This window comes from Eptatretus burgeri, chromosome 16 (genome assembly GCF_056783735.1).
Source record: "Eptatretus burgeri isolate ZD-2024b chromosome 16, Ebu_testis_v1, whole genome shotgun sequence".
Lineage (NCBI taxonomy): Eukaryota > Metazoa > Chordata > Myxini > Myxiniformes > Myxinidae > Eptatretus > Eptatretus burgeri.
In genome coordinates this window covers 5,311,391-5,325,821 of record NC_140976.1, presented here as the reverse complement: position 1 = coordinate 5,325,821, position 14,431 = coordinate 5,311,391, and the positions used below count along the sequence as shown (strand labels likewise).

General features: G+C 42.3%; 1 protein-coding gene and 1 pseudogene across 2 annotated transcripts in view; one reads left to right on the top strand and one right to left on the bottom strand.

Moving 5' to 3' along the window:
• The window catches only part of SORL1 (sortilin related receptor 1), an 83,413-nt gene that overhangs the window by 67,212 nt on the left and 1,770 nt on the right, over positions 1-14,431 (bottom strand). The window lies entirely within an intron of this gene.
• On the top strand, positions 4,868-6,931 carry LOC147010373 (uncharacterized; annotated as a pseudogene).

Sequence of the window (14,431 nt, the reverse complement as noted above, 5' to 3'; positions counted from 1 at the left end):
GGCGAAGGTAATGAGAATATATAAAGAGCGAGCAAAAGCAACGGAGCATGATGGGAACAATCATCATGTGTCTATGTGCCCTTTAGAACAGGTGGACCTGCTCATTGTATAAGCCAATGGCTCACAGGTGTGTGTCTCAACTCTTACTGTGGGGGGGGGGGGGGGGAGCACAAGCGTTTCTTATGCACAACTCACTCGCCTTGGAAGAAGTAAAAGGCCTTGCCAGGGAGTGAAATGGGCAAGAGGTGGACCGTATCGCCCTCGGAATCCGAAAAACCCGTGATGGCAGAGCAAGACGAACTGAGACGCCATCGGGGGTGTCTGCACTGGCTCAATTTGTGGTGGAAGCGAGGACGAGCGCGGCAGAGCCTGCCCACGTTATGGGAATGACGAGATCCGGCGGACGCAGAATTCCATGATGGCATGGAGAGAAGACCTCCCCGGGACTGTGGCACGGAGATATTAGGCTACGTATTCATACCATTTGAAATTTCACGATGACGCGAGGAGACTTGAGTGAAACACGATAATATTACATTTATAATAATCATTAAAATACAAAAAGTGGTTTTCTTTCACTCCATGGGTGTAAACACCACAAAAACTATAGATTAAAAAAAAAATCAAAACAACAGCGACAACGGCACTCGGTAGAGCGCGTACCTCGAGCAGGCTCAACAGTTTACGTTTTGTATTCCCACCGACAGGCCGGACTTTAACCAACATCACATCGGCTTGTTCTTGCCACCGACCCAAATCATCCAACTCGTTTTGTCATTTACTCGTCCACAACGTTTTGAGATATCATCCTCAACATCGTTTTTAGCCCCATCTCTCACTGGTGAAGAATCACTTTAACAAAAATGGAAGCTTCTTGTATCCGGGTCCGGATTCAGATCTTCACCAAAATCGAATCGATTCGTCCTCGTCACACACCCAACGTGTCCACCAAGTGTTGTACGAATACGTCTGTAACTTTTTGAGATGTTGTGGTCACTGACAAACTGACAAACAGGGGTGAAAACATAACCTCCCTCCACCTTCGGTGGTCGAGGTGATTAAACCAACAAATGTAACACAACAGAAAACAACACAAAACGCATAAACAAATAGTAAAACCAAAGAAACAACCACCCCCCCCCTTCCCCACCTAAATAATACAAACAGGGTAATAGTAAGTACACAGGGGTTTGAGGTATCAGAAGGTATACTTTATGGGTAGTTGTACGCGGTGGTGGAATGTATAAGATGGTATATTTAAAGGGTAGTTGCTGAGGTTGTTGTGTTGTCCAGGTCAATTCTGCTCGAGCAGGCCCACGGCACGGAGAAAGCCGATCAATCTCCCAGGAGCGACCCAGAGATCCCTCGCATCTATGATGTTGTGCCCTTGTCTAAGTGGAGCCAGGACCGCACAGTCATCCATTATGTGTTTTGTTGTGTGTGCGGCAGCCTGGCAGAGGTGGCACGCGTCGTCAGTGGTATCGTCGAGTCTGTGTTTACAGTGTAAGAGCTGTGGGCGGTATTCACAGCGGAGATGTGCAAGGTGAACACGATCGGACCTAGACAGTAGTTGCTTTGTGTCATGGATGGGTGGGGGTTTGCTGCCCAGGATACTGTTTGGGCTTAGTTTGTCGATTACGATCATGGTGATTGGGTGTGGATGTGTTTTTGTCGTTTCCGTTGTTCATTTGGGGGATGTTTTAGAGGATGTCACTGCAGTGTCTTTGTGGTGTCACTTTGATGTGTCTAGGGATCTGTGGGTGGTTGGACATGTCATGACATGGGTGATTAGGGTTGGCACTTGTCGCTGAAAGGAACTGTGCACCTCACATATCCATGTGGTTCTGTGTGTAGGTGCTCGATGGGAGTTGTTAATGTGCAACCTGTGATGATGTGAATGGCTTTGTTTTGTGTGGTCTGTTGGGTGTTGAGATGAGTGTTTGATAGGCTGGAGGCCCAGGATGAGCTGGTGTAGTTAATGACTGATCTAATGTACTGTTTGTATATTAGTGATGTTGTTTCTTTGTGGTGTCTGAAGTCGATGCCTGTGAGTGCCATAAGTGTGTTCAGCCTGGGTGTGCATGTTTTGCTTTTTTAATGTTTGTGATGCGAGAATGACATAGATGTGTTAAAAGTGATGCCGAGTATTTTTGTTTGGTGTGTGTGATTGGGATGTTGGTCAGTGCGATGCGTGGTGCAGCGCTATGTTCCCCGGTGTAATTTGTTAAAAGAGTGATCGTTGGTTTTGAGGGGGTGACTTTCAGTCTGTTGATGGTGAGCCAGGTTTGTAGGGTGCTGAGGAAGGGTTGAAGTTGTGCTGTGGCAGTGTTGATGTTGCTATGAGTCGAGGTAATGGTTATATCATCCACATATGAGGCTATTTGAATGCTCTATTTGTATGAAGTTGTGATATGAAGCTATTTGTATGTTCTCGGGTAGTTGTGGAATGTCATGCATGAACGGATTAAAGAGTGTGGGGGAGAGGACTGAGCCTTGAGGGACTCTGTTAGAAAAGTATCGTGTGTGGGTGATGACTTTCCGTTAAAATTACGAACGATTGTCTGCATGATGGGTCGTAGGGCAGCCAGCGTTTGGTGTTGTTGTGCATGTTTGTGTTGAGTATTTTGTTTGCGAGTCAGAGTTTTGGGAGTGTGTCACATGCTTTGCTCATGTTTACGTTGTGAGAATAGTGCGTTTTGGTGGTGTTTTTTTAGACTATTGGAGCCATTAAAGGTGTTTTGTGTGAGGTTTGTGAGGAGAGTGGTTGTGGAGTGGTTTGGTCTGAATCTGTGTTGGGTGTGTGAGAGAGAGATGTGAGGGTCTGTGAGTGTGAGTATTAGGTGTTCTGTAACTTTGGAGGTTGTGCAGAGTAATGCGATAGGTCTGTAGGAGGCTACTTTGGTGGGATCTTTGTTTGGTTTAAGGAGGGAAACGATTTTGCCTTGTTTCCAAATTTGGGGAATTTTTGAGTGTTGGTAGGAGAAATTGCTTATACTCGTAGGGCTGATATACCGTGTGGTCAAAGGTGTTTAAAATGTAAATTGGAGACATTGCCAGGGCCTGCAGCCAGTGAAGTTTTGATGTTTTGTATTGTTTGTGCGGGAGTGAAAGGCATGATGGTGGTGTCAAGTTGGCTGCTGAGTTTACGTCGTGTAATACTTCCATCCTCTTTTCTGGGTCCGATATGACTTGTGTGTGCATAATGGTCTATGAGGATGTTAGCATGTTGTTTATCTCATGGTATGTTGCCTGTGGTAGTAATGGCTGCATGTGAGGGTTTTATGCCACTGTTGGAGTAAGTGATGCTGTTTATGGTTTTGTGTTTTGGTGTTGGTTGAGTGGTCTAGTGTGCGTAAAAAAAGGAGTGCCAGTTTTGTGCTTTTTTTTTCACTGTTATTTTGTTGTTCATTTCTGTGTTTCGTGTTTGAATTCTTTCTATTATGTCTAGTGTTTTGGGTGTTCGCGTGTTGCGTTTCAAGTTGTCTCGTTGTTTGATGAGGTGTGTGATTTCTGGAATGTAGTTGGGGTTGTATGTTTTGATATTGCCCTTTGGAATGTATTTAGTAGCTGCGGTTGTGATAATCATATTGACCTGTTTGATGTGGACGTCAATGTTGGTGGTGTTGCTGTTGTTGAGTTGTTAGAATTATTGTTCAGTGTCGTGCACAAAGTTATCCCACATTGCCATTTTGATTATGTTTTGTGTTGAGGTCTACAGCTGCGTTTATGGTGATGATGACAGGTAGGTGATCTGAAGGGAGTTGTTATACTGTTCTCCACGTGGTTGTGCTGCAAAGTGATGGCGACATAAAATGTTATGTCTGGTGATGAGTTATTGTAAACCAGCTTGATGTGGTGTGTGTGTGTGTGTGTGTGTGTGTGTGTGTGTGTGTGTGTGTGTGTGTGTGTGTGTGTGTGTGTGTGTGTGTGTGTGTGTGTGTGTGTGTGTGTGTGTGTTGGTCTGGATCATTCAATATAAATAATGAATTTAGTTGTGTGGCAATAGTTTAGCTTCTGGTGTTTGGTTGGTGATGGGTGTATCAGGCTGTGTCTTTGGCATTGAAGTCCCTTCTGATGATGGTATTTGGGAGGGAGTAATGGTTCTGTGGTTGTGGTGAGTATTTGGTTGGTACAGTAGGGGATGTCTGGTGGCATGTAAATATTTATGATGTTTGTGTGTGCTTTGTCACCAGTTTTAATATTGAAAGTTTGAAGTTCAAGTGTGTTATCTGGTGATACAAGTACTTTTGTGCATTGTGCGATATACCGAGGAGGCCAAATGGTTTTAACAGACACAGCATGTTATAAAAGGTTAGCTGCCAAAAATCATATCTATATACAGTATATATACTATATATATATATATATATATATATATATATATATATATATATATATATATATATATATATATATATATATATATATATATATATATATATGTCGAAACAAAATGGATGTGGACAACCTTGCCAACAAGCTACTGAATATCTGTAGGAAGCCTCGAAAAAAACATGACCCTGTACGCGAATACAGCGCCTTTAGCGGGATCAGCCATTATGGTTTCACTATGTTCCACGAATGGAAAAGTTAGTTCTAGCAACCCAAATAGACCATAACTAAGTAATTATAACAGCCTGTACCAACCGCAGTTCTCTTGCAAGCCATAATATTGGGCCAGTCATTAAATAGTGTTCAGAAAACCATATATTTATGTTAAAGATTTTAAACCTTTTCGACACACCGTGTCTATTAATCCCATTTGGCCCCCTGGGTACATGGATTTTTTAATATACAGTATAACTTATAGGTGTTTATTGTGAAAGCTAACATTATGTCAATTTGTGTAGCAGGTATCTGACAGAAGATGACTAGCCATACAGGAAAACAGGTGCTGGAGGGAGCCGTGTCTCTGGAACGGCCGAAGAGAAGGCATGGAGATACACTTACAGACTACACCAAGTGTGTCATATGTCAAGGACCTGCAATCAGACAACTGTTGAACATTCAGCTGACAACAGCTCCAAAACTTATTGGAGCCTTGACCCGTCGACAGGACGAGACCTACAGAAGGCTGCACCACGATGCAACCAAGGACACGTGGGTGGCAGAGAAGTCACCCAAGTGGCATGGCCAATGCAGAAACTTGTACATCAATGAAAGGAGCTGCAGACTCGCAGAAAAGAGCCATCCAGGAGCAAGTTGCATGATGTTGGCCCAGCCAGAGTGCAGTACCTCAACCAAAATGTCCATCATTCCAAGCAAGCACCGCACAGCAGCATTTGATGCCAAGAGTACTTGTACCATATGTAACAAAAGATGGGTGAACGGAAAGGCACCGACAGCCAGGGTGTCGACAGAAAGCAACCAACAGGTGATCGTTCAAGAAGGCCAAGAAGCTGAGTGAAGAGAACACTTTGCTGAGACTGATTGGGCAAGGACATGACATGGTCGCAAATGACGTATCATTTCACATACCATGCAGGAATGCATTTAAGTCAACACGAGTCCCCACTGGAAGATCTGCACAGAAGAATCTATATGATGTGGCTTTGAATTATCTGGTAGAGCAGCTGGAGATTTCCTTGTTGCAGGAGAAATGTGGCTTCCTGATCAAGTCCTTGTGGGATAAGTACCGGGTGATTCTCCGGGAGCTGGGAGTAAAGACTGCATACACCTACAGGTCAATATCACTGAAATGTAAACTGCAGCAGAAATTTGGGGAGCGCATCTCTATCATCAATCAAAGCGATGGATCTGCCTTCATCTGTGCATCTTCCATACCCCTCGGTGGATGCCCTTGAGAAGCTGAGGCATCTGGAAGCAGAGAGCCAAATCGATGAAACAGCTGATTATACTGTGTGCAGCCAAAATACTGAGAGGAGACATTAAGATGTGCAGGAAGGAGAGACAACAAGAGCAGTCAACTGAAGTTAAATTTGCTGTGGCCAAGAAGATGATTCCTAATTCCCTCTTCAACTTCACAACCATGCTGCTCTGTGACAAACCAAGAATACCAACCCAAGGAGAGCCTCTGAGCTCAGGACAAGTGTTCGTTGATCAGCCGGTTAGGGAAAAGGCACTTATAGTGTCCTAACAGCTCCTACAACATGTGGCTGGGGTGCCTACACCACTGGGGATTGCTACAACCAACCGTGTGTACAATCAGACACGAGGCAAGTCCCTGATTACACTCAACAACAGACTCGTCCATGGGATCAGCTATGATCGTCTGCAACAACAGCAGACTACACAAAACGCTAACATGATGCAACAGGTGGAGGAAGACGGGGTCTTTGTTCCAGAAAACGTCTCACAGCGATGAGGTCCTCCACGTCTCTGTGATGGACAATTTGGACTGGAAGAAGACAACGGAAGACAGCCGTTTCAATGCGATAACCACTATCATCATTGAAAACGCTGAGAAGATTAATCCAGTGACCACGCGAGACAAATCGAGAGTGTCGCTCTTCCCATTGCACCTTCAGAGAGACGGAAGATCCTTTCAAATGTTCCCGCTGCTGCAATTCCCGCCTGCCACATCTCTGCCAGTGACAGGTGGAAATCCAGATCACTCAGCAACATTGAAGCTGTTGGAAGTTCGGAAACACCATCTGACAACACTGCAGAGGAGATGTTGCTTGTTTGGCTGCCTGCATTTTCTGTGTTTTGTGTGAGGCTGCTACCACAACACAAGGCAAGCAAGATCGGGTAGTTGCCACTGATACCTGAATCTCCGGCAGACCCAGAGGTGCTGAAAGAAGAGATGACATGGCTTGTCAAGACATCACATGCTCCTGGTGACAAAAGGACTGTCATTACCGGAGATCAAGCCACATATCCTCAGCAAGGCAGTGTGGCACTTGTACAGGCAAGCATTCGAAACCTGGACAGCAGAGAGAGACACCAAAAAGTGGCAAGACACCATTGAAAACGTCTTGAAGACACAACAGCGCCGTTGATGTGAAGGAGCAGCTGGAATCCATCCAGACATGCCACCCTCAGCTCGTGGTCCTTCAAGAGCAGATGCTTGAATTCCAGAATTCCCTAGCAGATCTTCCAACAGCGGTATTCTGGTCGAATTTTCTGGAGATGTCAGACAAACTCCACAGATTCGTTTTCCACCAGCCTGAAGGTAATTGGTTGGGGCATCTGTGTGAGTCAGCAAGAATGCTTCCCGAACTCACAGCATCTGGGCACGACAAGTATGGTCAACAGTCCTTGCCTCTGTACTTGTCTGAGATGAGGAAGCTGCCTGATACCACCTCACAGGTACACAGGGTGATATTGAATGGATCATTCATTGGGCGAAGAGCAGATGGTCATCACAACGGAGTCTCTCCTGACATACTTCAAGAGCAGATCTACAACGCAGATGCCAAGGTGAAGAGTAGCCTAGATGGAATCACTCTCAACGTTGCTGCTAGAACCAAATGGGTGTACTCAAAGATGGTCACTGCAGCAGTATCAGCCTAACTGAAGTCAATGTTGCATCTCAACTCTTCCAATGCACATTAAGGGTGATAACTTTGAGGGCTCCAATACATGTGGGCAAGGGATTCAGAGGAGGAGGAGGAGATTGGGACCATACTCTGTGGAGAGCATTGGTGCTGCCTAAGCAGTCTCCTTGGGTATTGGACACAATCCTGGACGGGTCGCCACTCCGACACAGTATACCAGCATGTTGGCACTCATTTTGCCGACCTCGGAAGGATGACAGGCCGAAGTAACTCCACCTGGTATTAATTAAACAGCTGAGTGGGATTTGAACTCAGGACCCTGGGATCCAAAGCCCACCACCCTAACCATCAAGCCAACACCAGGCATAAGGGATTCAGAGATGATTGTGAAAGTGATGGCAGCCATGGAGACCAACCCATTCACTGCAACAACCACAAGCCTGATCAACATATCAACTGAACAGTGTGCCGAGCCAGCCATGAAGGATCACCTCATTAATGTTAAGGAACTGGACCTAAGGGCACTATCTGAATCCATATCAGATGACCAGAAAAAGACAACCATTGTGAGACTGAAGACATTCCACACCCAGAATGCAAAGACCAAAAAATCCAAAGACCAAGTCTGCAGGCCCGGGAAAAAGTAATGAAGTTGCAGCCCTCCCACGATTGACACAGATCGTTGCTAGTGGGGGTGAAGTCGACATCGTCAACTTCATCGGCACTCATGACTGCAGTAAGACCCCCCCCCCACCACCCCACAATCACTGTTCAATGAAGATGGAGCCATGAGAGCTGCAGGAACAAAGGCCAGTCTGGTAAAAGTCCTGAAGGAGGAGACCAAAGTGAGCACTGCTCTTGATCTACCAAAGCAGAAGCGGAAGACGCAGTCGTAGTGGATGCTATGCATGCTGTCACTGGTCCTCCCCCAAAGACGAAACCTTTGGAGTTATTGCAGGGCGCTGCAGAAACAATCTTCTGAATGATGTAATGATGGCACAGCCATCATACACTTCTGCTGTGACAGATACGACCCACTGAGCTTGAAGTCTTTGGAGCAGCAGCATAGGTACACCCGGTCACGACCACCAAGGCAGTTTGAAATCAGTGAGCAGTACTGACCCGCAGGAGTTTTTGTCAGTGTCTGCCAACAAAGCTGGAATTCTAAGCTTCCTGTGTGAGACATGGTGCCAGGAGGAGCAGCTTGCTCCAACCATAGGTTCAATCCGATATTACCTGGGTGGTGGCTTCAAGGAAGAAATGAAGTGTACTGATTACAAAGGGTACAGTCACAAATGTCGCTGCTTTTGAGTCCACTCAACAAAAGGCTGATACCGGAGTCATACTGCACTCTATGTACAGTGTCCAGAACGAGGAGGTGGACCGAGTGATCATTCACGCAAATGACACAGATATCATTGATACATGCATGTACTCTGCTGCAACGCCTGAACTGTGGGTTTGAACTGCACAAGAGAGCTATCTACCAATCCATGAGATTGCTGCTACACTGGGACCTGCAAGCAGCCAAGGACTGCCCTTCATTCACAGTCTGAGTGGACAAGACATCACCAGCTACCCCTACTTTACTGCGAAGAAGGTGTGGCTCAGCAGAAGCAAGACAACCAACATCTCGGCATTGGAAGACTTTGCAGACGAAGATCAAGGTCCCGCTCCGATCACAGCAGACGTAATCTTGTACTCGTAAGGAGCTTGTAGTTGCTGTATATACCAACAAGGGTGATAACTTCGAGGGCTCAGACCTTTGAAGGCTCCGAGTTCACAAGTTCCGAAACAAGTCAAATCTGCTGAAGCTGCTAGCGTTGGAACCTGCAATCGACAAGAGTGCTCACATTTGCAAGCCGAGTGTCGAACCATGTGAGGACTACGGGTGGGCCGTGGATGATGCAAAGCTGGTACCGGTGCAATCCACATACCCGACCTGGCCACAGCAGATGATGCAGACGATCTCCTGTGGCTGCACCAAGGGCTGCAATACAAGCTGCTCATGTGGCAAGAAGAACATTGCCTCTTATATAGGCTGCCGCTGTCAGGGATCAAGAAAGAAGTGCAGCCGTGCCCACTACACTGCCACCTTTGACAGCAGCAGTGAATCAGAAAGTGATAACTAATAGCATCACAGAAATGCATCTTCTGATGTTACATTCACAAACAAAACAATTGAATTCAGGATTGAGCGTACCTTTTGAACAATTCTTTGTTTTTCCCCAAAATATGCCTTGACATGTAAATGGTTCAAGGAGTCATAATTTATTTATGATATATTTTGTTTGTGAGAATTAAGTTTTTCCTTCATCATTGCTCAACCATAATGGCTGATCGCCGCGAAAGGCGCCGTACTCGCATATATAGGGCCATGTTGTTTTGAGGCTTCCTCCAGATGTCCAGTGGATTGTTGGCAAGGTTGTCCATATATATATATATATATATATATATATATATATATATATATATATATATATATATATATATATATATATATATATATATATATATATATATATATATATATATATATATATATATATATTTTTTTTGGAAGCTAACCTTTTACAGCACATCATGTATGTTTTTACAAAATAAATCTGGTTTGGCCCCCTGGGTAATATCCGAGTGTGGAATTGAATTGTGAATGTATGTGTTGAGGCCTTCACCTCTGGCGTTCAGTCTGTCTGAGTGTGTCGGAGCAGAGTTGGGGATGGTCGGCGTTTTGTTTTTCCTCGTGTATGATGGCTATATGAACGTTGTTTGTGAGAACGAAGTGTTTCAGTTGCATGGCTTTGCTGACGAGGCCGTCTGTGTTGTATTGGAGGATATTAAGGGTATGTGTGCGTTTTTGTGGTTGAGGTGGTCGGGGCTCTGTCTCCAGCTAGAATGAGGAGAAAGTGATGTGAGGTTTAATGTGGTATATCATGAGGGTTGTTGTCCACGGTGATGTAAGTTTAATATGGTATATTTATTGGGTAGTTGTCCACGGTGATGTAAGTTTAATATGGTATATTTATTGGGTAGTTGTCCACGGTGAAAGTTTAATATGGTATATTTATTGGGTAGTAGTACACGGTGATGTAAGTTTAATATGGTATATTTATTGGGTAGTTGTACATGGTGATGTAAGTTTAATATGGTATATTTATTGGGTAGTTGTACACGGTGATGTAAGGTTTAATATGGTATATTTATTGGGTAGTTGTCCACGGTGATGTAAGTTTAATATGGTATATTTATTGGGTAGTTGTACACGGTGATGTAAGTTTAATATGGTATATTTATTGGGTAGTTGTACACGGTGATGTAAGTTTAATATGGTATATTTATTGGGTAGTTGTCCACGGTGATGTAAGTTTAATATGGTATATTTATTGGGTAGTTGTACACGGTGATGTAAGTTTAATATGGTATATTTATTGGGTAGTTGTACACGGTGATGTAAGTTTAATATGGTATATTTATTGGGTAGTTGTACACGGTGATGTAAGTTTAATATGGTATATTTATTGGGTAGTTGTCCACGGTGATGTAAGTTTAATATGGTATATTTATTGGGTAGTTGTACACGGTGATGTAAGTTTAATATGGTATATTTATTGGGTAGTTGTACACGGTGATGTAAGTTTAATATGGTATATTTATTGGGTAGTTGTACATGGTGATGTAAGTTTAATATGGTATATTTATTGGGTAGTTGTACACGGTGATGTAAGGTTTAATATGGTATATTTATTGGGTAGTTGTCCACGGTGATGCAAGTTTAATATGGTATATTTATTGGGTAGTTGTACACGGTGATGTAAGTTTAATATGGTATATTTATTGGGTATTTGTACACGGTGATGTAAGTTTAATATGGTATATTTATTGGGTAGTTGTACATGGTGATGTAAGTTTAATATGGTATATTTATTGGGTAGTTGTATACGGTGATGTAAGTTTAATATGGTGTATTTATTGGGTAGTTGTACACGGTGATGTAAGGTTTAATATGGTATATTTATTGGGTAGTTGTACACGGTGATGTAAGTTTAATATGGTATATTTATTGGGTATTTGTACACGGTGATGTAAGTTTAATATGGTATATTTATTGGGTAGTTGTACATGGTGATGTAAGTTTAATATGGTATATTTATTGGGTAGTTGTATACGGTGATGTAAGGTTTAATATGGTATATTTATTGGGTAGTTGTCCACGGTGATGCAAGTTTAATATGGTATATTTATTGGGTAGTTGTACACGGTGATGTAAGTTTAATATGGTATATTTATTGGGTATTTGTACACGGTGATGTAAGTTTAATATGGTATATTTATTGGGTAGTTGTACATGGTGATGTAAGTTTAATATGGTATATTTATTGGGTAGTTGTATACGGTGATGTAAGTTTAATATGGTGTATTTATTGGGTAGTTGTACACGGTGATGTAAGGTTTAATATGGTATATTTATTGGGTAGTTGTACACGGTGATGTAAGTTTAATATGGTATATTTATTGGGTATTTGTACACGGTGATGTAAGTTTAATATGGTATATTTATTGGGTAGTTGTACATGGTGATGTAAGTTTAATATGGTATATTTATTGGGTAGTTGTATACGGTGATGTAAGTTTAATATGGTGTATTTATTGGGTAGTTGTACACGGTGATGTAAGGTTTAATATGTTATATTTATTGGGTAGTTGTACATGGTGATGTAAGTTTAATATGGCATATTTATTGGGTAGTTGTACACGGTGATGTAAGTTTAATATGGTGTATTTATTGGGTAGTTGTACATGGTGATGTAAGCTTAATATGGTATATTTATTGGGTAGTTGTACACGGTGATGTAAGTTTAATATGGTATATTTATTGGGTAGTTGTACACGATGATGTAAGGTTTAATATGGTATATTTATAGGGTAGTTGTACACGGTGATGTAAGGTTTAATATGGTATATTTATAGGGTAGTTGTACACTGTGATGTAAGGTTTAATATGGTATATTTATCGGGTTGTTGTACACGGTGATGTAAGGTTTAATATGGTATATTTATAGGGTAGTTGAACACTGTGATGTAAGGTTTAATATGGTATATTTATCGGGTTGTTGTACACGGTGATGTAAGGTTTAATATGGTATATTTATAGGGTAGTTGAACATGGTGATGTAAGATTTAATATGGTATCATTATAGGAGAGTTGTTCATGGTGTTGCAAGGTATAATATGGTATAGTTATGGGATAGTTGAACATGGTGGTGAAAGGTTTAACATGGAATATTTATTGGGTAGTTGTACATGGTGGTATAAGGTATGTGGTATATTTATCGGGTAGTTGGACAAGGTGGTGTAAGGTATAATGTGGTATATTTATAGGGTAGTTGTACATGGCGGTATAAGGTAAATGTGGTATATTTATCGGGTAGTTGGACAAGGTGGTGTAAGGTATAATGTGGTATATTTATAGGGTAGTTGTACATGGCGGTATAAGGTAAATGTGGTATATTTATAGGGTAGTTGTACATGGCGGTATAAGGTAAATGTGGTATATTTATAGGGTAGTTGTACAAGGTGGTGTAAGGTATAAAAAAAAAAGAAAGACCGTTTTTACAGCCATTTTTCCCTGCTGTGCAGAGGTTAGGCTTTTTCTTGAGGCAATGTTTTACGCCGGATGCCCTTCCTGACGCCAACCCTGGTCGCCTCTTACGACACACAGGGATATGGTACACCTATTCTAACCGGGGCATACACCGGGACCAGTACACTGGCACTCATTTCGCCGACCTCGGAAGGATGACAGGCTGAGTCAACCCTCTGGTGTTAATTCAGCAGCCAACGGGGCTTGAACTCAGGATCCTGGGATCCCAAGCCGCCACCCTAACCACTAAGCCAACACCAGGCTTAAGGTGGTGTAAGGTATAATGTGGTATATTTATAGGGTAGTTGTAGAAGGTGGTATAAGGCATAATGTGGTTTATTTATAGGGTAGTTGTACATAGTGGTATAAGGTATAATGTGGTATATTTATAGGGTAGTTGTACATGGTGGTATAAGGTATAATGTGGTATATTTATAGGGTAGTTGTACATGGTGGTGTAAGGTATAATGTGGTATATTTATAGGGTAGTTGTACATGGTGGTGTAAGGTATAATGTGGTATATTTATCGGGTCGTTGTGCATGGTGGTGTAAGGTATAATGTGGTATATTTATAGGGTAGTTGTACATGGTGGTGTAAGGTATAATGTGGTATATTTATCGGGTAGTTGTACAGGGTGGTGTAAGGTATAATGTGGTATATTTATTGGGTCGTTGTACATGGTGGTGTAAGGTATAATGTGGTATATTTATAGGGTAGTTGTACATGGTGGTGTAAGGTATAATGTGGTATATTTATTGGGTAGTTGTACATGGTGGTGTAAGGTATAATGTGGTATATTTATAGGGTAGTTGTACATGGTGGTGTAAGGTATAATGTGGTATCTTTATCGGGTAGTTGTACATGGTGGTTTAAGGTATAATGTGGTATATTTATAGGGTAGTTGTAAATGGTGGTGTAAGGTATATTTATCGGGTAGTTGTACATGGTGGTGTAAGGTATATTTATCGGGTAGTTGTACATGGTGGTGTGAGGTATAATGTGGTATATTTATCGGGTAGTTGTACATGGTGGTTTAAGGTATAATGTGGTATATTTATAGGGTAGTTGTAAATGGTGGTGTAAGGTATATTTATCGGGTAGTTGTACATGGTGGTGTAAGGTATATTTATCGGGTAGTTGTACATGGTGGTGTGAGGTATAATGTGGTATATTTATCGGGTAGTTGTACATGGTGGTGTAAGGTATAATGTGGTATATTTATTGGGTAGTTGTACATGGTGGTGTGAGGTATAATGTGGTATATTTATCGGGTAGTTGTACATGGTGGTGTAAGGTATAATGTGGTATATTTATAGGGTAGTTGTACA